Source organism: Rhinolophus ferrumequinum, chromosome 10 (assembly GCF_004115265.2).
Source record: "Rhinolophus ferrumequinum isolate MPI-CBG mRhiFer1 chromosome 10, mRhiFer1_v1.p, whole genome shotgun sequence".
In the NCBI taxonomy this organism is placed as follows: Eukaryota; Metazoa; Chordata; class Mammalia; order Chiroptera; family Rhinolophidae; genus Rhinolophus; species Rhinolophus ferrumequinum.
This window is the reverse complement of record NC_046293.1, coordinates 67,701,107-67,725,085: the sequence shown is the minus strand read 5'-3', so window position 1 is coordinate 67,725,085 and position 23,979 is coordinate 67,701,107. Positions and strand designations below refer to the sequence as shown.

General features: G+C 36.8%; 1 protein-coding gene across 1 annotated transcript in view; it reads right to left on the bottom strand.

The window, feature by feature from the left end:
• The window catches only part of TRHDE (thyrotropin releasing hormone degrading enzyme), a 358,378-nt gene that overhangs the window by 320,827 nt on the left and 13,572 nt on the right, over positions 1-23,979 (bottom strand).

The window sequence follows — 23,979 nt, the reverse complement described above, 5'->3', positions numbered from 1 at the left end:
ACCGGTATCTTCATTGTGGCAGCAGTTTCACACCTGTCAAAACCCCAATGAAATGACATTTTTAAAGGGTGCCATTTATCATACATAAATTATACTTCAAGTTGATTAAAAAATAAACTCAGTGTGACAAGAGTTGTAATGTTAAAAAAAAAAAGAACAAAGAAATGAACCAGAGGGAAGTGGACTAGAGTTATCAAAAGGTAAAATAAGATAAATTATGCAATTAAACACTAAATTGAGACATAAGTTTCCTCTCAACCAAGTCAGAAAGGAAGTAATATTGGATTAGATTAGAGAAATTTCTTCATGGTAATAGAGTTTAATGAAGAATGCATTACCTAATATGAGATTTTAGGTAACAGAACAGTTTTTAAAATACATAGAAATAATATTAAATTGAACATTTTACGTATCACCTTCTATTTTTTAAAAATGAAAGCATGACATTAAATTATTACTCAATGAAAGCATTTCTACAGTTACTGATATAAATGAACTGGGCTTCCTACTTTCTGACAATATAATACACTGCAAGAATAGATAAGCACTGAAGAAAAATCATCCTCCACATGCCAGGTACTTTATGTATGTAATCTCATTTCGTCTAACATGCATAATAAGAGCTTGTTAGATGAAATAAAATTGCTTATTTAAAGTGGTTAAATAACACAGCTAATACGTAGTAGAACCAGAATCAGTTTCAGAATCTATCAAGCTTTAAAATCCTTCCTCTATGCCTTCTACATCCACTCATCTAAAAGAGTGGATTGTCAACATGCCCATTAAACAATCTCTCTCAGATATCAATTGTCTGAAGAAGCCACTGGCAAATGCTGGGTCACAGGCAATTTGTCTTCACGTTCACTGATGTGTGCATGAAGTACCAATAATCTAGGGGACAGGAGGAGAAATAGATGTGCTTTAGCCACCAAGAAGCATGGGAGTTAGAGCTGCCCACTTGTATTCTCTCTCAGTCCTGTCACACGCTGTGAACCAGAGGAGGATCTTCAAGAAAGCAAAAATTTTATCATTACCCTTGATTCTATTGAAGCTTTCAGGGAGTCACTGGTTGAATCCCAAGAGCTCTACACCATTTAATATGGAAAAGACAAGCATGACAGAAAAGAGTACCTTTCTTGACCATAAAGCATTTGATTTTTAATAAAAACTACATTTTTATAGGAGCACATAAAATGCGTTAGCTACACAATTCATTCTCAAAAGTTCAATGAATTACCTTGTTGGTGAGAATTATTTAGTATTATCCATTCAGAGAACGGAACATTTTCCGTTTTAGTTTCAGTTTAGCAGATTCAGAACTGTTCTCTCTGATCACATGTGCAACAAACTCAGCTGTTCTCTGTGTAACACAGAGATTGTAGGTATCTTCTCAGCATAAAACAAAGTGAGAGAACTCCTCAATTTGTCTCCTTTTCTCAAAACTCATATCCAATACTGGCATGAATACTGGCATTCTACCTTTAAAATACAGCCAAAATGTCACTACTTTTCTACACTCCACTACCCACACCCTGAGGTCACCACTTAGGTGATCTCTTCTTCTATCCTTACCCCACTAGTGTGTTTACACACTGCAGCCAGAGGCCCCCTTTTGAAATGCAGTCACACACCACTTAACGACAGGCATACATTCTGAGAAATGCTTTGTTAGGTATTTCATCATGGTGCAAACCTCACAGAGCGCACTGACACAAACCTAGATGGTACAGCCTCCTACACACCCAGGCTATATGGTACAGCCTATGGCTTCTAGGTTACAAACCTGTACAGCATGTGACTGTACTCAGTGCTGTAGGCAATTGTAATATAATAGTATGGCGTATCTAAACATATCTAAACACAGAAAAGGTATGGTAAAAATATGGTGTAAGAGATTAAAAACAGTACACCTGTATGTACAGGGCACTTATCATGAATGGAGCTTGCAGGCCTGGAAGTTGCTCTGGGTGAGTCAGTACATGAGTGGTGAGTGAATGTGAAGGCCCAGGATGTTACTGTCCACTGCTGTAGACTTTGTAAACACTGTACATTTAGGCTACACTACATTTATAAAACAACACGAGATTAAAATCAAACACAAGAGGAAATGATGCAACCAAAAAATATGGTAAACACAAGACTCATGAGGCGATTGCCAGCATAGTACGGCATAAGTAGAAAGAGGGCACTCTAAAATAACAATGAAAAAGCATAGTATACCTAAAACATAAACCAGTAACATAGTTGTTAATTATCATTATCAGGTGTTACGCACTGAACATAATTGTTGTGCTATACTTTTATACGACGGAAAGCCCAGTAGGTTTGTTTCCACCAGCATCACCACAAACAAGTGAATAATGCATTGTGCTACAACACTATGATGCCTATGATGTCACTAGGTGATATTGTTTTCAGCTCCATTATAATCTTAGGGGTTCACTGTAGTATATGTGGTCTGTTGTTGATCGAAACATCATCATGAGTTGCATGACTGTACAATTCTGATATGTCGTTGCTCTACATGAAATGCTCCCAAAGCCTTCCCATCACACTCAGACTGAAAAAAAGAAGTGCCTGTGATCACCTATAAGACCCTACCTACGTGCACATACACATACACATATCTGACCTCCTCATCTACCAATCTCCTTTTCACCCCAATGCTCTTCTTAAAGCACCTGGAATACTCCAGACTTTTCCCTGACTCGATGTCTTGGCACTCTCTGTTACCTCTGCCTGGAATCCTCTTTCCTCAGCTATGCCAATGCTCACAATTTCAGTTCAGTGAAGGCTTCACTCAAGCATTCCCTTTCACAGAGGTCTTTGCTAATCACCCTATTTTTAATTCCATCACTCACTTCCCCTGCTTTGTTTTTCTTCTTAGCATATATCACCATCTCACATATTATGTGTTTTGTTTTCTTGTCAATCTCAAGTTGTTTAATATAAATTTAAAATAAATGAGAAATTAGGGCAAAAGTCTGCTTTGCCTGGTTGAGCACTGGAATTGTATGTATAATAAAATAATTCCTACCCTCCCTGATTTAACAATGTTAGTATCATGCAGATTTTCAAGAAGCATTTACTAGGCGATGATTTACAGACATATTATGCTTAGTCCATAATTATTTTCTGACATGAAATCAAAAACTAATGGGGAGGATTAATGAATACTGTCCAGTAGGGTGTTTTCAGTGAATACTAGAGAAATTTTTAAAATTTATAAAAAATAGATATGTATAATTCCTACTTGTTTCCCAAAAATATTATATTGTCATCTAATCTCATAATTTTTTAAAAGAAAACTGAAAGAGTGTCAGTTGGATACTCATCAGCAGAACAAACTCTCAGCGATAAGGCAGATGGAAAACAAAGGGGGATGATGGAACAATCCAAACTTCACAGGTCCTCTCTTAGGACTAGAGTCTCTCACTAATGGTAACCCAGCAAGATGGAGTTGTTTGTACAGCTGAGATGTACGAGTATGTCCACATGGGCTAAAAAGTAAGAATAGCCAATGCAAAGATAAGCAGAACACCGCGACAGAAATCTAGGAATATGTCTTCCAAGATTCTGAGTGTGAGGAGAGAAAATTAAGCCGTATCTGAGGAGGGAAAAAGGAATGTTAGGCTGAGAATCAGTGGAACCAGTAGAATTACTGGAGAAAATGATTTTTCGTGTCAGACTGTACATATTCACTTAGACAAACCTTGTATCTTCCACAATAAAATCTCATCACTGCCAGGTGTTTTTGCTTGTTTGTTTTTGGTTTTGGCTGGACTGGGGAATGCCCTGCTACTGCTACTGTACTTTAAAACAGAGAAATTTTCTTTCTCTTGTTACAGATACATCCTGATACAACTGTTCTCATATTGTGAGCATATATCCTACTGAAAATATTAGGAGGCAAATGATTCTTGTATCCAAATCCTCCTGGCTACTCACCATTTGGTAATTAATCATTTGGCTTGTCATCAATGACAGTTTATGCCTCTATGACTTCATTTGCAAAAGTTATACCATGAATACCAACAATGTTCCAATATCTTCCTCAATAATTGTTCATAATGACCGAGCCTGGAGACTTCAATGGGATTTAGTAATCTAACATTTATGGTTTTCTAATGAACAAGTCACATGTCATCTTTAAAACTCAGTCAGAGTTGTTTTATGTAATTGTTGGAGTTTGGATACTTTTGAATAAAAAATACAAAAATTTGTTTGAATGATATAATACTCATGAAAACTATCTCTCAGAATTAAAGGCTTTTATTATTGTCGATATTTTATTGAGGTCTTTTTTGGGGGTAGGATATGCTAATAAAAAAGTCAACCTCAATCTCTCTGCTTCTCTCTCTCTCACAATATTTATCTAACCACAGGACAAGATGACAGGAACATGGGAAAGTAAGACTGATTTCTGTTTATCTACAACCCTACACAACTACTTACAGAGGAAATACCTCCCTAAAGAGACCAGTGTGCTATGAATAACTTACTATTTAAAAACGTCAGTCGTGTGGACTTGGAAAAATATATTTTCTATATTAAAAATTTGCTAAAACATCCTTTGTTGAGTTATGTGCAAAATGTGGCTCAGTGATACTAGGAGTCAAAAGAAATCTATGGAATACTATTCAGCCATAAGAAAAGATGAAATAGTACCATTGCAACAACATGGATGGATCTTGAGATTATAATGCTAAGCGAAATAAATTAGACAGAAAAAGTAGAGAACCGTATGATCTCACTGATATGTGGTATACAAAACTGAAAACAACAAAAGAACAAGACAAACAAATGAAGAAGAAACAAAAACTCATAGACATAGACAATAGTTTAGTGGTTACCAGAAGGTAAAGGGGGGTGGGGAGTTCCTAAAAGAGGGTAAACGAGATGAAAATATATGGTGATGGAAAGAGAACTGACTCAGGGTGGTGAATACATAATGTGAGATATAGATGATGTATTACAGAATTGTACACCCTGAATCTATATAACTTACTAACAATCTTTATCCCCCAATAAACTTTTACCTAAAAAAAAAAAAAAAAAAGGAGAAGAAAAAAAGAAAGAAAGAAAGAAAGAGAAGAAAAAAGAAGAAAAAAAAGAAAAAGAAAAGAAAAAGAAACGAAAGAAAGAAAGAAGAAAAGGAAAGAAAGAAAAAGAAAGAACAAGAAAGAAAGAAAAGAAGGAGAAGAAGAAAGAAAGAAAAGAAAGAAAGAAAAAGAAAGAAAGAAGAAGAAAGGAAAAGAAAAAGAAAGAAAGAAAGGAAAAGAAAGAAGAAAGAAATAAAAAAGAAAAAGAGAAGAAAGAAAGAAAGAAAGAAGAAAGAAAGGACAGAAAAGAAAAGAAAAAAAGAAAGAAGAAAAGAAAAGAAGAAAGAAAGAAGGAAAGAAAGAAAAAGAACAGAAAACGAAAGAAAAGAAAAGAAAGAAAGAAAGAAAGAAAGAGAAAGAAGAAAGAAAGCAAAGAAAGAAAAGAAAGAAAAGAAAAGAAAGAAAAGGAAGAAAGAAAGAAAAAGAAAGAAAGTAAAAAGAAATCTAAGAAAAAACTCCAGAGAGAATAAACAACTCAGAGATGGACCCATGCCTATGAGTATTGCATTATTAACTGGCCTCTTGATTAGACAGATGTTCTACGTGGCTGCTGTTTTATGTAATTTAATATGATAAATAAGATTAACCAGGTATTGTTTCTATTTGGATTCATGGGAATTAGCTATCTGAAGAGAAGCCTATATATTTATATAATATGCCAAACAAGATTTCTATGAATCATACCTCTGGGAAGGATCACTGTGACTGCCAAACTTTCCTAATATTTAATTTCTGATCCTGGAATATTGGGCACTATAAACCGAAATGTTACCAAATTTACTAAATAACATCAGGCTCTTTCTGCAGCCTCCCCACCTTATGGTGATATTCCTTTCCCATTTAGAACTAAGAAAACAAAGTAGCTATTAAAGTAAAAATACACAGTAGTAAAATTCTAATAAAACCTGAAGGATAAAGGACTACTGACATTCTCATTACCAACAAGAGCCAAATATGTTTTATATCTAAATCTAAAGAATATAAAAATGGTAACTAGTAAGTTCATTGGGGCAATCGAGGTAGTGTAATTAGGTTATCTCATGGAAAATGCTTGTAGAACTCAGTAGAACCTATTCAATATTTCAGCTCTCACAGCTACCAACTATGTGACAGTAATCAAGTTGTTAAGCCCTTCAAGATTCCATTTCCTCATCTATAAAATAGGGAAAATGACAGCAGCAACATCGTGCGGTTGCTTTTCACAGATCCTGGCACACATTTAGCATTTAATAAGTGTCCAATGCTGTTATTGTGTTTTAATGATGATAGTCTGTAACAGGGACTGCTAATTGTCTACCAATGTCCAATCCTTTCATTCTTTCATTTTATTTTTATTTATTTATTTATTTTAATTAGTTTCAGGTGTACGAAACAATGGAATAGTTAGATATTTATCATGTCTATCCCTCACATAGTGATAACACCCCACCGCCCATCTACTACCCCTCTGACATGGCACACAGCCATTACATTTCCACTGTCTCTATTCCTAATGCTGTACTCCACTTCTTGTAATCATATATATATATAGTTTTGTAACCATATATATTTTTTCATAACTATATATATATATATATATATATATATATATATATATATATATAGTAGTTGACATTCAATTTGGGGAATGTAATCAACAGTGTTGTAAAGATTTTGCAGGGTATCCAATGGACATTTGTCTCATTAGGGAGACCACCTCAGGGATGATGTAGATGCCTGATCACTGCACTGTACACCTGAAGCTGAAGCTAAACAATAATCATTCTTTCGTTTTAGACCCCCTCATTTTGAGATCGACATGGCTTTATGGAATAAAGACTACATTTTCCAAAATCCTTTGCACCATGGTACAACATGTGAGAAAGTTATGGCCAATGGGAATTTCTTTTAAAAATGCTTTATGTGTGAATTCCAGCGTATGCCCTTAAAAAGAGGAAGCAGAGTCACAAAAGATTATCTGAGACAGAGAAGCATGCAAAGAAAAGCATTAGTTCATGCTTCTCTTTCAAGAATGTATACCAGAGCATTTTAATGTGTTATAGAAGCAGAGGCCCCATGGCTAAAGTTTCAGATTCGGCAAGTCCAGAGTAGGGCCCATAACTGTGAATCTGAAAAACAGTCCCCAGATGATTTTGATAAGTACATGTAGTTTAAGAATCACTGCTATAAAGCCTCCACCTGTTCCTGTAGAATATAAAGGATAAATGAACATCAATCAAATAGTATATTGGAAACTCTGAAAACTGAACAGACTATCCTTAAAACAGCCAAGTAATGCCTGATCATAGAATACAGTATAAAAAGTTCTTGCTTATTTGTTCTTTCTATATGATGAGCTATTTCCTTTAATTAGGAAAGCCTTAATCCTTCTGTTTCCCATCCAGAACCTCAAAGTCTCTCATGATATATTCTAAATTTCTTCTAATTACATTGGCATGCACATTTATCTGCAGCAAGTACCGATCAGTGAGGAAAATGAGTCTTGATGAGACTTTTATCACCTCCTGAACACGTGTCCCACTTTGGCTGCACACCTCCAGGTGGAGCCACCTCCATATCTTTCATAGAGAGTCATCAACCCCCAAGTCATTCTTCTAGAGCAGTGGTCTCAATCAGGTGTGATTTTTGTCAGGGCACATCTGACAATGTCAGGAAACATTTTCAGTTGGTTCAACCTAGGTGCTACTGGCATCTAGCAGGGAGAGTCCAGGGACACTGCAAAGCATGATAGGATGCACAGGACAGACCCCCACAACAAAGAGTTATCCAGTCCAAAATCTACAGCGTCAAGGTTGAGACACTGTTCTAAAGAGTGTTGAAGGGACCCTTCCGCTATAGATCTGTAGTTAAAATGCCCAAAATACATATTCTCTGAGAAGCATCTTACATCTAGCTAGAAAATAAGCTCCGTGAAGACACACGATGCTTGCACACACCCGTGTCGGCCCTGCCAATGCTCCATCTTGACATCTGGGAGGTATAGGACAGCGGAGCCGTGAGGAGCATGAGCTATGCAGTCAGACCGCCTGAGCTTGAGTCCCAGCTCCAGCATTTAATACTGTGACAGGGTGAGCACATTATGCTATTTCTTTGAGCCTGTTTCCTCTTCTGTAGTATATAAAAATTATTGTGATAGAAAACTTCCTAACATATTGTTATGAAGATTAAATGAGATAAACCATGGGAAGTTCTTACAACACCTGACACATAATAAATGGTTAATAAAACAGTGTTATTTTAAAATAATAATTTGATGAATGAATGAATGAATGAATGTTGTGATGCTCCAATAGTATAGAAAATTTCCTCTTTTCCATCTTTTAACTTGTATGTCCTTTTCCTCCACCCCACCTTTAATCATAACCTGGTAACTGTTGAAATATACCTTTTTTTTAATATGTGTACATCGGTAGTAATAGACATAGATATACCTTTGTGTTACCGGTGTAATCTCCGTGTCTTTAAATACCTTTCCTTGGTTCTTTCCCGGGAGCAATTCCTCTATAAACCTAAGAAGACTCCATCTTCCTCCAGATGACAGAACCATACAGGAGCATCCTTTACACCCATCTCACTTTCGTTAATAAGGAGGTGATAAGTCACTTGCACAATGTTGGTCACCAGAGAAAAAATAAACACTCCCAATTTTTGCAACACTTTTCACAGTGGCATTCTGCTGGGGTGACAAAATGAAATATCAGTGCTTCCTGTCTTCCCCTCTGAACAATCCTCCTTGGACTTTGCAAACTATCTTTTAAAGCTGCTCCCACAAAGGCTCCCATTGTGATCTTTTGTGCTCTTTTTTCCCCCACCCGACCTGGCCTACATTTGCAAGTCATAAACATACTCCTGTCTGGATAGCTGCCACACACTGAGTGTCCTTATGGGTCCAACACTGTGATGGGCACGTCACTTCCATTGCTTTTTTTAAGTTTCTCAACAGCATTACAAGGCATATATTGTTGTTCCCATTCTATAGAAGAGACTGTGGCTCTAATTAAGAAACTTATAAGTGGTAGAGTCCAAAATCCAACCCCGTTCTGCCTAATACCAATGTTATTTCCACTATTCTTCTTTGCCCAGCCTGTGCATGACTCCTCCGTGGCCTCCTAGAAAACACACGTCATGTAATGGAGTCCCTCCACTCTCAGGTGATTCTTTCACATGGGACTATTTCACTCACTTCCTGTTCACATTGTCTCTCCCTGGGGGAAGGGAAGGTAAAAGAACTGCCTCGACCACGAGAATCTCTTACGTTTCTACAGAGGCCCTTCTGATGGAATTTCTCATTGCATTCCAAAAATTGGAAAAAAATAAATAAATAAAATAATAAGAAGAAGAAGAATAAAAATAATACGGTTCTCCCACTCAGACAAGTGATCCTGGTTCAAATGATTGTGTTTTTTTTTTCCTATCTGAAATGCTGAGAGACATTTCTACATTAATTCCCGGCATGTGTGAAGATAACCCAACTTCCAGCCTGATTTGCCATTTAAAAGATTTACATTTCATCAGAGAGACACATACTATAAATTTGCCATATTAAATACAAAGAACTCCACATTTCTTCATTTTCTTTCACTGGTATGACAGGAGTGTGTACTGTTAAGTAGAAGAAGAAAGAAAGTGAAATGCCTCACTCCGGCCAATCCTCCACCTGAAGCGTGAACTCTACAAAGAGGAGTGAGAGAAATAAGAGGATAGGGGAAAGACAGTAAAAAGAAAAACTACAAGAAGGAAGGGCACTGAACTAATGCACCATCCTCTCAGTCAAGCAAACTGAAACTTCGAGGTTGTCTTTGATTCATTTTTATTTCTTTATCACCCAAACAAGGCACTCATTAAGACCTACTGATTTTTCCTTCAAATTCATCTTATATCATCCATGCTTTGAATATTTACTGAGAGATTGCTATGGGCAAGGAATTGTGCTAGATACCATGGAGTACATAATACATATTATATATTTCTGTGAGCTGCCCAAGATATATACAAAGGGTGCCAAAAAATTGTATACACATTTTAAAAAAAGGAAAAAACTGTATTAAAATTGTCGTACTCAATATATACCAATAACAAAAGATGAATACAAGTCACGTTTAACATCTGCAATTACAAGAGGTGCTCAAAGTGGTTACCGTCAGCATAATTTTAATACAGTTTTTTTTTCTTAAAATGTGTATACATTTTTGGGGGACCCTCTGAATATATATCCGGTAGCATATGTGTGTCTGATTATATACTATATGAGTGTGTTTTTCACTCGGAACAGTTTTTTTCCTCATAGCTTTTACAATCTAACAAGTGAGAAAAGATGTGCAGAAAACAACAATATAAATTTATTAGGACAATGATCTAAAGAGAATTATAACTGAAGTTCAAATGAGGGAAAGGTAGGGCAAAGCTTCATGGACGACCTGAAACCTAAAACTGCCTAGAAGAGTTACGCTCTTGCGCTATGATAATTATTCATTTTTATACTAACATTCTTTAAAAATCTTATCTTAGTAACTGAACCACAGCATTTCACAGTTACACTTTAAAATTATTTCATTGCCATGTGAAAAAGACATGGACAGTCAGTGTACATGTCTTCACCGGGTCTAAACCTGTACTATTCAAGCTTGATCATGACCTTCTGGTGGGCTTTCAAAACTCCAGGCTTCCTCCCTTCCATATTATTTGGCACATTTCTTCAAGATTAATATTTCTAAAACATTACTTTTATCATGCTACTTCTTTATCTTTTGGGGATCCTTATTTCTGTACATTTCCAGTCTAAGAGCTGGTCTTTCTGACCCGACTCTACCTATTTAATTTCACTTCCTGCAACTCCATGCTTTGGAGCATCTTCCATAGGATCCAGCCTAGTTGAGTACAAGCTCCAGAACTCAACTGCCTGGACCTGAACACTAGCTGTGCCACTGGTGGGCCACATAATCATGAACAAGTCAGGTAATCACTCTCTCAGTGTCTCATTTTCCTCATCTTGAAAATGGGGGAAGAGTTCATGGCTCAAAGTATTAAAACATTAAATGAAATGATACTTAGCACAGTGCTAGTAAGTACTCAATAAATGATATCTGTATTTATCTGATGTTTTTGCTTACAAGGTATACCTTCCTCTTTCTTGATAATGTAATACTGATTTTCCTTTGAAAAACTACCCCTCCCAGATTTCACCTGCCCCTGCTAGAAGTACCAATGAGGGAACCCCAGCATCTACGTCATCCCTGGAGGTAGACACTCTATTCAGACAAAACAAATTGCTCTCTCTGTCTCCTGGAATTGTGAGGACTGCAGGTAAAATAATCTGATGACAGTGCCCCAAGAAGATTATTAATTATCTGCTGTCTCGATCCTCAAGGCTATTCTTCCCAAGACGTAATTGTTTAATTCTTCATTTCTGTCAGTTGTCCAGGATTCTACCCTTGATTTTCCCTTTTGCTTAAATTTTCCTGAGTTGCCTTCAGATATTTTCAACCAACTAACTGATATCAATCTTCTCACTCTGAAGAAAACATCATGGTCATCCCTTCCTTGGACATTCTCTTCATCTCACAAAGAAGGTTTTCTTATTTGCCTTCCACCTACTCATATCCACCCATCCTTCCAGATCCAGTAATTACATGTGCCCTCATTGATCTCTTTTCCTGTTCTTAGACATAAAACATAACACTGAGTTTACCTTTCCTTTGTAAAATAGTGCTTGTACCATCCAGTGCATTTATCATGTCTCAACAACTCACTCCTAAACCCCTTGGAAACAAAATCTATAGCTTACACCTTGGTTTATGTGTTGTATTTAACATGCTGCTAAGCCCAGAAAAGACATTTGGTATCTATGAGTTTCTGATTAAAGTTAATTAGAGAAGTTTAGAATTTCTCCTCTCCCTGTCACTCAAAGTCCTACATCTATCTATGTGAACTTCTCATAAATTCTGCCCTACGTGTTCTCTTTTTGATCTTCTCACTTATGCCAGAATTTTCCAAATATCTGTTCATTACGGAACACAGTTGCTCAATATATATTTGTGAATAGATGAACAAATGCTTTCTGTGGTTTTAGGAAAGATGGTTGAAATAAATAATTTCAGTGCCATGTGAACAGTACATATGGATAGTGATTGGTTTTAGGCATTCTCCTGTTCCTCCACAAATTAAATCTAAGCAGAAAACGGCAGCATCTCAAAAACCCAGTGAGTTTCTTTCCTGCCATCTGGTCAGAAAAGGAAGTCAAGAAACATTAGTAGGTGGCAGTGGCTAAGGACAGACAGTACTATTAGTACTTTCAATGTCTTCTTCCACTCGGAATATTCAGTTTTATGTATCCAACTGAATACAAAGGTCTTTCAGGAAAAATATTTGATTCTTCAGCAAAGAAATTGTCTTGTTTCCTGCAAGTTCCATCTCCAGAAATATTAATATATCTCAATGAAATATTCTCATTAGTCTTTCTGAAATTTGACATCAAATCCTATAAGAATTATTTGAATCTGAGAAATGTCAACCTTTAGAATATGATTTGCTTCATCATTTGCTCTACAGCATGGTTACCCACAGAGTTTTCTCTGGACTGCTGCACATTTTGTGTCAGAGACTAGATGCAAACGTTTGGCTATATTTTCATGTCAGCCACAACTAAAGTTAACTCCACTTATTTGCCATACATCCACTTACTGCCTGTTCCTTGATCCTTGGGAAAGCTGAGCTAACAGGCACGGCAGCCTGCATCAAACAGGAAAACAGATCTGGTCAAATAAGTAATAGAGAAAAAGTACTGAGTCTCTTGGCAAATGTGATAAGACATTTTATATTATCCCCATGCTTCTAAAGAAAACTCCTGATGTGATCTAAAGCCCTCCCAAGCTCAAATCCTTGAACGGTTCACTCTGCTTACAGAACAAAATCAAAAGTCCTTAACATGGCATACAAATCCCTTCATGATCTGGCCCCTGCCTAAATCTCCACCTCATCTATTATCACTTCCCTCCTCAATATTATACAATACTCTACCTCCCTTAGATTATAAAGGCTTGGCCAAAACTTTAACCCTTTGTGATAAAAGTCCTAAAGAACTAGAAGGAAAAAGAAGATCAAAAAAATAATAATAAATAAATTTAAAAAAAAAAGGAAACAGCAAAGAAGGGAAAAGCAAACCCTTTCAGATGATCAGATTATATGCTTTTACTTTACTGTAGATATGGGTGGACCCTGTCAAAAAGACAATGGATGGCCTCCACCATTACCACCCAAAATCCTAGCAGGAAGACTAAGGAAAGATCACAGCCATACTCATCTCTTCCTCTCTACCAAGACAGAAATGTACCTAGCTAGACACCATACAATCCATCACACACACTATCAAGAATAAACATACTACAACTATGAATACTCTACACTGCCTAAACTATTCTGTTTTATAGGTTTATTTCTTAAGCCCAGCTTTTCCCATGGCTTCTATTAACCTTTTAATATGTAGACTCTTACACCTCAGGGCAGTTGACAAATTGTGGATTATATAACAAAATCCATTATCATTTATCATGAATTCACCATCAGCCCAGGCCAGGCACCAGGGGATGGAGATTTGCTGAGGCACACTCCGTTACACCAACATCCCAATGGAAAGCATGGGGCTGGATAGGTCTAGAAGCTGCTCCATTAACTAAATTCTGCCTCCTCAGTCCTCTCTCTCTTCTACTGTTAACAGGTCTCTCCAGACTACCTCTCCACCTGCTGTGTAAGTGATCCTCATTATCAGCAGCTCTCATCCCTTACACAAACCCCTGACTCCCGCTACTTTTGCCCACATTCTCATCCTTATTTAGATTTGCTGTCATCTACCCTCAGAGACCAAGAGAGAAAGGAAAACTTCCCTAGCTCTGCTATTGCTGCTTTTACACCACTGCTCCTCCACTTCCATGAAAACACTCTCCTCTTTTGGAGTTCATGGCTTTCATGATTCCTCTTCCCCATCTAGGCCTCCAGGGGATACTCACACTTCTGGGGTCTAAAGCCTAGTTTACAGCTTTCTTACCAATATACACAAGGAGTCCTCTAAAATGGTTTTGATGTTTGTTCTAACATGGCCTTACAGTTACCTTATCTCTGCTCAATCCATGATTCTATCTTCAATCCCCTTCATCCATCCAATTTTGCAAGAACAGGATTAAAATTCCTCCAACTCACCCTGAAATCTGAAACCCTCTTCTCTATCACAGACCTTCTCTTTCCACCTCATTCATTTCATCATTCCAGTCCTATTTTGTATTCTCATGGTGACTTCTATTCGTCAACCATCCCAGTCCATTGTTCATGAATATAATTTCCATTATTATGGATTCACTTGCCTCTCTGCCTCTCTGGTATCATGTCTCATGATATCAGCAAAATTTTATTGTCACTGTAGATGTCTCACCCTCTTGACCTCTGGCCATGTGCGCCTAATCAGTCTCCCAAGTTTAATCTCCCCATATCTGCTTTCTCCATTCTTATTACTGAAGTTCTTAAAACTTGCAGAAATAGCCAAAGACTGTTGGACATTTCCTCTACAAAGGCAAGCCATTAAACATCAAGTAGTCCTTAGTTACTCTCTGGAAACTTTTTTGTTCTCTTTTTACAGATTCAGCTCTCCTACTATCTAAAATCACTTACAGTAGGCTCTGCATAGATGTGTTTTCTTATCCCTTCCCTTAACTAACACTCTTAAAAAATAGTCTATGATCACCATGTCTTCACTCTACATTCACTGCTTCACAGAACCTATCGCCTCTGTTCCTACCACACTAATGAAATTTAAGGAAGTTCACCAAGTACATTCTTTTTCTTTTTAACTTCTCAAACTCCTTGACTCCAGTAAACTCCTGACCTGGCCACACTATTTGCTGACAAGAGTGCAGAGTTAATGGGGTGATCCAACCTTGGCTCAGACGTATCTCTCATACAGCAGAAGTGAATTGGGTACCATAATCCTAAAACATGCATATGGCAGCAGACCACCCAACCAGCCCAGGCCCACCTAGCCAGCTATCTCCAGCCCATCATCAATACTCAGAGACTTTACTTTCCTGATAGAGGACAGAGACAAGCCTGGTTTTTCTGTTTATAAGCATCACCCCATTTCTCCTCCCCTATATTAGATTTTCCAGAGCCTGGACTCTGCCCCGAATTCAGTTCCCTGATTGGCAGTAAAACTTTGTCCCTCAGTACTAATCTCTCTTTAACAACTCTTTCCAACTACATCTTCCACTAGAATGCCTTAAAGTGGTGATATCTATATTATGACATTTATTATTTGTACTTCAATATTGGTCAAAATTACTTCTCATCAATTTTCGTGCCCTAATTATTAATCTAACCAAAAGGTTTTGGAAACTGCCAACATTGTGACTTCTCTGAAGGGAATTCACTAATTTAGAGGTTCAATGGACTTTCACTGAGTGCCTACCATTTTCTACTTACAATAGGAACTGTTGATCTTACAAAGATGAGAAAGACAGTACCTGCCCTCAAAGAGTTCACAGCTCACAGCCTACAGGAGCAATGAGGCCAGCAAGAAAGAACTACGAACAGTGAGATAATTACTATGAGGGATGAGTGTACAAAGTATTCTAAGAGTAGAGAGGAATATAACTAGAGACTTCCTGTCTACTTCTTGGGGTATTCAGGAAGTCTCTAGTTATATTCCTAAATAGATTGCAATCCAACTCTTCCGTTACTATTTATTTCTCTATGGGCCACTATTATATTTGTACTGCAATCTAACTAGAATGTCTAATGACAAAAGGACTCATTATTAACATGGGTATTTTTAAACTGGAATATATGCTTAGACTACATTAACCTATAGTCCTCTATTTCTCTTGTTAAAATGAGAACTTAAATTTTATTTTCAGTAGGAAACTACAGAGAATATACACTATAAGATCCACACATGTTTTAAGTGTGTATACACAATGTCATCATTAGAACCCTGAACATCAGAAATATGCATCACATGTGTATGTGTGTGTACTTTCCTGGGTGAAGGCATATGTTCACATATACCAATGACATAAATTTTGTGTATTCTTCCTATGGTAGGCAGTCCAATAAAGCTAAAACTAAAAAAGCTAAAAATATATTCGGGGCACTTTAGCTTTTTGCCCAGCATCCATCCACTAGAAACTCTTCTTTTTTTCCCCACACACTCCCATTCACAAAGTGAAGCAGAAGATGCCACGTTCCTATGTTGTGACACCACATGTGGACTCAACCAAATATCCTCATTAGTCTTTCTGAAATTTGACATCATATCCTATAAGAATCCTTTGAATCTAAGAAACATCAACCATTAGAATGTGATGTTTCATCGTTTGCTCTATAGCATTGCTACCCACAGATGTTTGTCTACTTACATGATCAGAGGTGATCATGTGACTCAAGCAAGGGCAACCAACACACTCCCTATGTGTTTGGGATTTATAAAGGTCACATGCCCACTTGAGGCCTGCATGGCAATATGGAAATCTTGGGAACTTCTGGCAGCAATATTCCACCACATGCATCAAAGAACAGAGAAAGCCTGTCCACAGTGAGAGAGAAAAGCAAAGCAGAAGAAGCAGTAACAAAGACCTGAAATAGGATTCCCAAGTTTCTCACAGTGCTCCAAACACCAGGTCTATTCCTGACTTGAGATTCCTTGAGATACCCCAATAAATTTCTAATAGATTTCTCTTTTTTGTTTAAGCTCCAAGTTTTTGTAACTTGCTAAAAAAAAAAAAATGCTGACCAAATGGTCATAGGATGTAAAGTATGGGGAACATAGTAAAAAATATGGTAGTAACTATGTATAGTGTCAGGTGGGTACTGGACTGGTCAGGAGGATCACATCTTAAATTATATAACTGTGTAGCCACAAAAAAAAGTTGGTGAAACACACTTATTAATGAATGTACCAGAACATTTCTGAATTTTAATAAAGAAACTTTGTTTTAAAAAGAAAAGAATGCTGACTAATGAAATTCTATACAACTAATTGTAATAGTATAGGTTGTGCATCCCAGAGCTTAGCCAAGGCAAATGAAAACCCTCATTGGCTGTGATACCCAATTCAGAATACACAGTGATTCTGGAGGATAGAAACTACAGAGCCGTTATAACTTAAACCTTGAAGTCACTTCTTGAGTCTTTGAGTCTTTGCTCTTTTGCTTCCCCAATGCTTACATTTCCTTATCTTCTATTTCTCACCAAGTACTACCAATTCTTCCTTTAAAATGCCTTTCAGTACGCTATGCTATTCATTTAAATTATAACTATTCTAGTCCAGAGTTTCTTAGCTAAATGGACCCCCTGCTTCCAGTCTTCTCATGTCCACATACTGTGAATGCTTTTCTCAGGCAGATTATAAAAATTATACAAATGTCTCCAGCTTTTAAATTTCCAGCGGCTCTTACTGTTAACTGAACGAAATCTTACAATTTAGCTAGACATCAAGCTCTTGAATAATCTAGTTTCCATCTATCTCTCAAACTTACATATCACTACTCCCTTCTATGACTTCTGAATATCTAATCAATTTAATTGTCAGAGTCAGTACAATGTGTCAGGCACACTGTTTATGATTTTATAAACATAATCTCCTATAATACTTATAACAACTGTGGTGGTTTTCAAATGAGTCTGCAAGTTATTTGAAACTACTCCCATTGAAAAATGGGGTCTATGTCCCCTCTGCTAGAATCTGGGCCAACCTAAGTTGCCCCAAAAGTGACACTGTTTAACTTCTAGTTCAGAAATGGTAATACAGCCTCTGCCTTGCTAAAGGCAGAGGAAAAACATGGTGACTAATATAATCTATGTAATCATTTATAATGGAATGAACAGGGAATATAAATCTCTTGGAACACTCACCTTTAGAGGCCTAAGTCAAAAGTAAGAAGTCTGAAAACATGAGGAAACATGCTGCAAGGAAGCTCTGGCCACATGGAAAGACTATTCATGGATGCTCCAGGTTACAGCCCCAACTGAGGGCTCAGATAACAGCTAACATCAAGTAAAGACACTTAGAAAAGAAGCCCCCGGATAATTAGGACTCCCAGCTGTCAAGTCACTCCCACCTAATGAACCTCTCCAGTGGAGACATAATAGAGCAGAGATGGGTCATTGCCTGCCCTGTAGTATTCATTCTCCTGACCCACAGAATCTGTGAGCATAAAAAATGGTTATTTTTTATTGCTAAGTTTTAGAGTGTTTTTTTATTCGACGATACCAACTGGAACCGATTTTAGTACTTGGAAGTGGAGCACTGCCATTAACAAAAGCCTCAAAACACATGGCTTTGACTTTGGGACTAAACTGTGGGCAAAAGCTGGAAGATTCTTGAGGTGCTTATTAGGAAAACCTTTGTGGGCCTTAAGGAAGTTGTGGGTGAGGGCTTGAAGGATATTGAGGTGAATATTGGAATCTAAAAAAAGGGAACCTTTCTTATGTAGTGGAAGAAAGTTTGGCAACATTGTTGCCTACAGTTTCATGGAAAAATTAGAATTATAACTATTGAACTATATTTTCTAGCTAAGGAGATTTCCAGGTATAACACTAAAAGTGCTACCTGGCTTCTTCTCACTGGCCATGAAAACTGTAAAAAAAAAAAAAAAAAAAAAAAAAAAAAAAAAAGGTGAGAAAAACTTAAGAACAAACTGTCCGGTTTCCAAGCAAAATTCCAAATAAATATTAAAAAGTCAGAATTTCTACGCTTGAAATTAAAACTCTTCTTCTTCCCAGCCTCTTCTCCACAGATGGCAAAAGATTCTCAAAGTAAGAAATAGCCTCAGGGGAAATAAATACAGGTTCCTGTGAGGAAAGCACAGTCTAAAAATGAGGCCGAAGATGTGACTTCAGAAACGAAGATTTCAGATACTCTTAAAGTGATGCCCCATATAGGTTTTCTAAGGATCTTGAGATTATGCCTCATCAAACCTCTCTGTTAAATCATAGAGCATCTAAGCATGCTAAGGGCAAAGCCTCAAGGTAGACAAAGGCTCATCTTAAAGAGACCTATGGGTATAGTTTCATCTGATGAAATGGATGTAACTTAATACATAAAAAGCCAACAGGTTTTTTTACATAAGTATACTTGCTTGGACTGAAAGCAACTGAGCCAATACAAAACAAAAATAAGCCTTTGGACCCCCAGCTTTTTACCAGTAGGAAGCAAGCCCAGAAGACTATTCAATTACAAACACAAACTACTTTTTAACTGGAAGAGAAAAGATGCCTTAGAAGGCCAAACTAAGAGCCCCAAGGGTAGGACCAAGCTCCAGGAACACCTCACAGGAAGCAGCACTGAGCCATAATTAAGGAATTGCCAACATGTGTCCTGTTGGATTTCAGAATTGCTATGGGCCAGCAAATGCTGTATCTTCTCATTTTCTCTATTCTTGAATGGAAAGGTCTATTGCAATAATCATATTCTTATCTTACCATCATCTCATGTGGGTGGGGAGTGGGATAGATAATTTGTCTCCTTCGTGAACAGGTCTTCAGAGAGAGAAAAACCATGCTCAAAGAAACCAAACCCAAGTAGTCTCAGCTGCACCTAGACCTAAATTAGACGGTGAGATCCTGGACCTCAAACTTGAGCCTGATGGTATAATGGAATCAGACCTATTGGCAAGTGTACTTTGTATGTGAAATGAATGTAAATAATTTGTGACCAGAGGTCAGACTGTATTGATTTTACAACAAGTCCACAAATTCTTTGACGCTCTCCATCAGCAGGTGGGGTCTATGTTCTTGTCTATCAAATCAGGACCATCCTTAGTGACTTATAACCATTAAAAATGAGAAGAGGTGAAACTGTGTAACTTTTGAGGCTAAATCAAAACTAGCTCTACCTAGTTCTTTTGGGACATTTACCTTTGGAGCTACTTCATCAGGTAAGAAGTCCAACCGCCCTGAGACCACCATGCTTTGAGCAAGCCCAGGCCATGTGGAAAAGCCACGTATAAATGCTATGGCCAGCAGCCCCAGCTGACATTGCAGAAGACTGGAATAACAACCACCAGACACGTTACTAAAGGTGGTCCAGATGATTCTGATCTCCAGTCAAGTCACCCCCAATCATCAAATCTCCCTAGCTGAGGCCCCTGATATCACTTAGAAGAGGCAGTGTCCCCAACTGTGTCCTTCCGAATTCCTGACCCACAGAAACTTATTGCGTAGTAAAATGGTTGTTTTAAGCCACTAAATTCTGGAGTAGTTAGGCCATGATAGTAACTGAAACAATATTATAAAGGAAAAATTCATACTTTCAATTTTTAAACAAGAAAACCAGGATAAAGAGAGGTTAGGTAATTAACCAAGTTCATAGAGAAGCAAAGTGAAAATCCTAAAACAGACTTACATGATTCTACACTTGATCTTAGCCAGAAGGTCGAGGAGCGATCAGACTTATAAGATTCTAAAATCCATGTTTATAATCATAAAGTTACACTATTTCCCATAGATATCCATATCTCTTTTCTTATTAACATTTTCCCGGCCAAGGATTTTATGGCCACATTCATCTGCTCCTCTAAGACCAAACCATCAATCATTCAGAGCCACATTAAATCCTATCTCCTCCATGAAGCATATGCTAGACTCCAACTCTTGGCAATTTCTCCCTCTTCAAAACTGTCTTTAATTTATTTTCTACAACTTTAATTTAACAAGTAGTGAATGCTAAGAGCACGAAGTCACAATCAGTGAATTCATTGCTTTTCCAGTGTATATTCCTTGGCTACCCTCTTGAATTATGTCCCTAGACAAGAGTTGAAAATCCAAATGCCTACAGAATGAAAGCAGGTAATATGCAACAGTGAAGTGGACTCGATACAAAGGACAAAAGTGGTCTTGATTAAGTTACGCTGGGAAGCGAATGCCCCGTGTACATGGGCCAGCCACCACTCAGCTTCAGCACACTGCTTTTCTTCATAGCATATATCATCACCCGACATATGTTACATTTATCTGTTTATTGTCACTCTCTCCTCATTAGAATATAAGTTTGCTGAGAGTAGAAACTTTGTCTGCTTTGTTCACTGTTATATCACCAGAGCCTAGAACAATACCTCACACTCAATCAATAAATATCTTTTGAAGAAATAAGTGAATGAACAAATGTTGTCAAGCAGTAATGTGGGCTTGACAATTACCCACATTGGAAGGACTGTGACTTTCCAATTTTTCAAGAAAAGCCAAAAATAAATAAGTTTATGTGCAATCTCCCAATGTGTAAATGCTGACAACTAATTAGAAAAATTTTAAGCCATTGTGGGGATGGGTAAACAAGACAGGTCCGTAAGATTGGATTCAATCTGAAAGTTGCATTTGCAATCTCTGTACTAGAGGGATCTTAGACTATTTTTTATCTTTCTAATTACTTAGGATAGTGCCTTGCAGAGTATAGGTAACTTGATAAGCAAATAATGATGATGCTTCAAATATGCACACCTGAGACACTACTACAATTCAGCTGTGTATTATTAAGATGCTACTCGAGTTGCTCTTTCATATCCTAAAGGAAAGTGCTTTAGCTACTGATCCAAAATTACCACCTGGATTTCACCTAGCCATCCTACTTCCAGGATTTTAAAGATAAACTTCCACTTGTTCCAGCTGTTAAGAGTTGAGAAATGTACTCCCAGTAATAAAGAGGAAAGTCAATGAAAAGAAAGATTGGAGTGAAAGGGGTGACAGAAAAAGAGATACAGGTTTTGAACCATATTTCCACAGTTGATAACTAAGAGCTCCCAATAGCAATTTTGTTTTCCTTTTACTATTCATAGTATTTTTAGATTATACAATCTAAAATTTTATTTCAGTTGACCTTTCAATGTTCTCTAGTAGCATGTTTTATCTTCCCTACATAAAAATTATTACAGAGGAATTTTAAAATGTTTGCTAATTACTTAGATTCTTAACTCTAATACAAAGTTACATCTAAATAATTAGAATGTGTCTGGTTTTAAACATTGGTCATTTAGCAGCAAGCATAATTGTGATGGATTGAGAACATATTTAAGAAAAAATACTTGGAAAAAACATTTCCATTGTACCCTGTGATGCTAGCCGACCCACAGCAAGTCAATCATCAACTTTTGAAGCTATAAAAGGAAATGAGATGTCTTCTTCTCTGTGGATGATCCAATGTGTACAACTTTGAAATAGCTATAGGAGACATCAACAAACATCAGAGGAATTCCATATATCAAATAAGTATAAGTCTAAAAGAGTAAAATGTCATCTAGCTTTCTATAGCCAGCATTTAAGGCATTATTTTAATGATTATGTAGATGAATTCACTATGTGCAGTTCGCTAATAATGGCATTAATTTTGTATGCAGGTAGAGTTAACTTTTTTCAATAGGCTCCACAGTGATTTATATTGAAAGTAACATTGAGAAAACTTTATTTAGCCAAGCCTATTTTTCAAAATTTAGGTTATTATAGAGCTATGTACTTCCTACAGAATAAGAATATAGATTTCTATTCACTTCTTTTGTTTTGTTCAAGCAACATTGAAAACGATGGTTACTGGATGGGAAGAATCATTACCTGAATTATCTTACAGACACACAAGTGAAATGATGAAACAGAATTTTCCTAAGGCACAGGGTGGAAAAGCCCAAAATATGGAATCAAACCAACAGAGGTTTGACTTGTGGCTCCACCAGTTGCTTACTTTATGATGCTGGGACAGTTAATCTCTTTAAACTTCAATCTACTGCACTCATTTGGAAAAATGGAGTCATAATACCTTGCTTTAGGATTGACACAAAAATTAAAATAAATGCATATTTATTGTGTAAGCCATTGAAATGAGGAAAAAAAATGTTAACTCAGCATGGTTGACCTAGCCTGACTAATGCAATTCAACAGCATGCAAAAAGTACCTAGAACACCATGGTGTCACAAATGATAGTTGTCATAGAGAGTCTGATTGATTTTTATTATAAATTTAATACAGACAGTAATTCTCCAGGCTTCCTATATATCACCCTTCCCTAAAAACATATTTTTATACACTTGGGTGCTATGAGCTAAAAGAAGCTTTATACCTTACAGAAATTCTAACACATTGGAAGAACTTATATGCAAAAATGCTCACTGAAGCATTTTTGTTAATCATTGAAAATCACAAAAATTAAAATGTTCACCCATAGGAGGATGACAAATTTTGATATATTCATTCAATGATTCTATTCAGATAAACCACAAAACCATAATTTTAAGCAAAAAATAAAATGAAATGAAAGTAAGTTGCAGAATAATATCTATAATATAAAACCACTTAGATGAAATTTTAAAGCATGACATGTATTATAAATGTATATATTCATACTTAATACTCATATAATTATATGCATGGAAATGGCAAACACCAAATTCAGGAGAGTGGTTATCTCTAAGAAAGCTGGTAAAGCATGAGATCAGACAGGGGTACAGAGAGCATCAACTCTATCCAATATGTCTTACTTTCTCAAAAATTAAAGTAGAAGCAAAGATGGTAAAATGTTTAGATTCTATATAGCTGGCTAGTAGTTATGTGGTGTGTATTGTGTTATTCTCCACATTTTCTGTATATTCAAAATATTTCACAATAAAAAGAAACAGCTTTCTCAGCAATATAAATAGAAACAGGCAATTTCCCAATACAAACAACAGCTACTCCAGAGATACCTGGAGATGGAGAGGAACAGGGATAGCAGAGGTGGAGGAAGTGGTTAAAGGAATACAAAGGCTGGGTATAAAAGAGACATTCCTCTCTGGCTCTCTAGGAAGATAATTTTCCTCCCAAGGGTTAGTTAAGGAAAGAATTCAGCTATAGGAATGATTCATTATTAATCCAGAA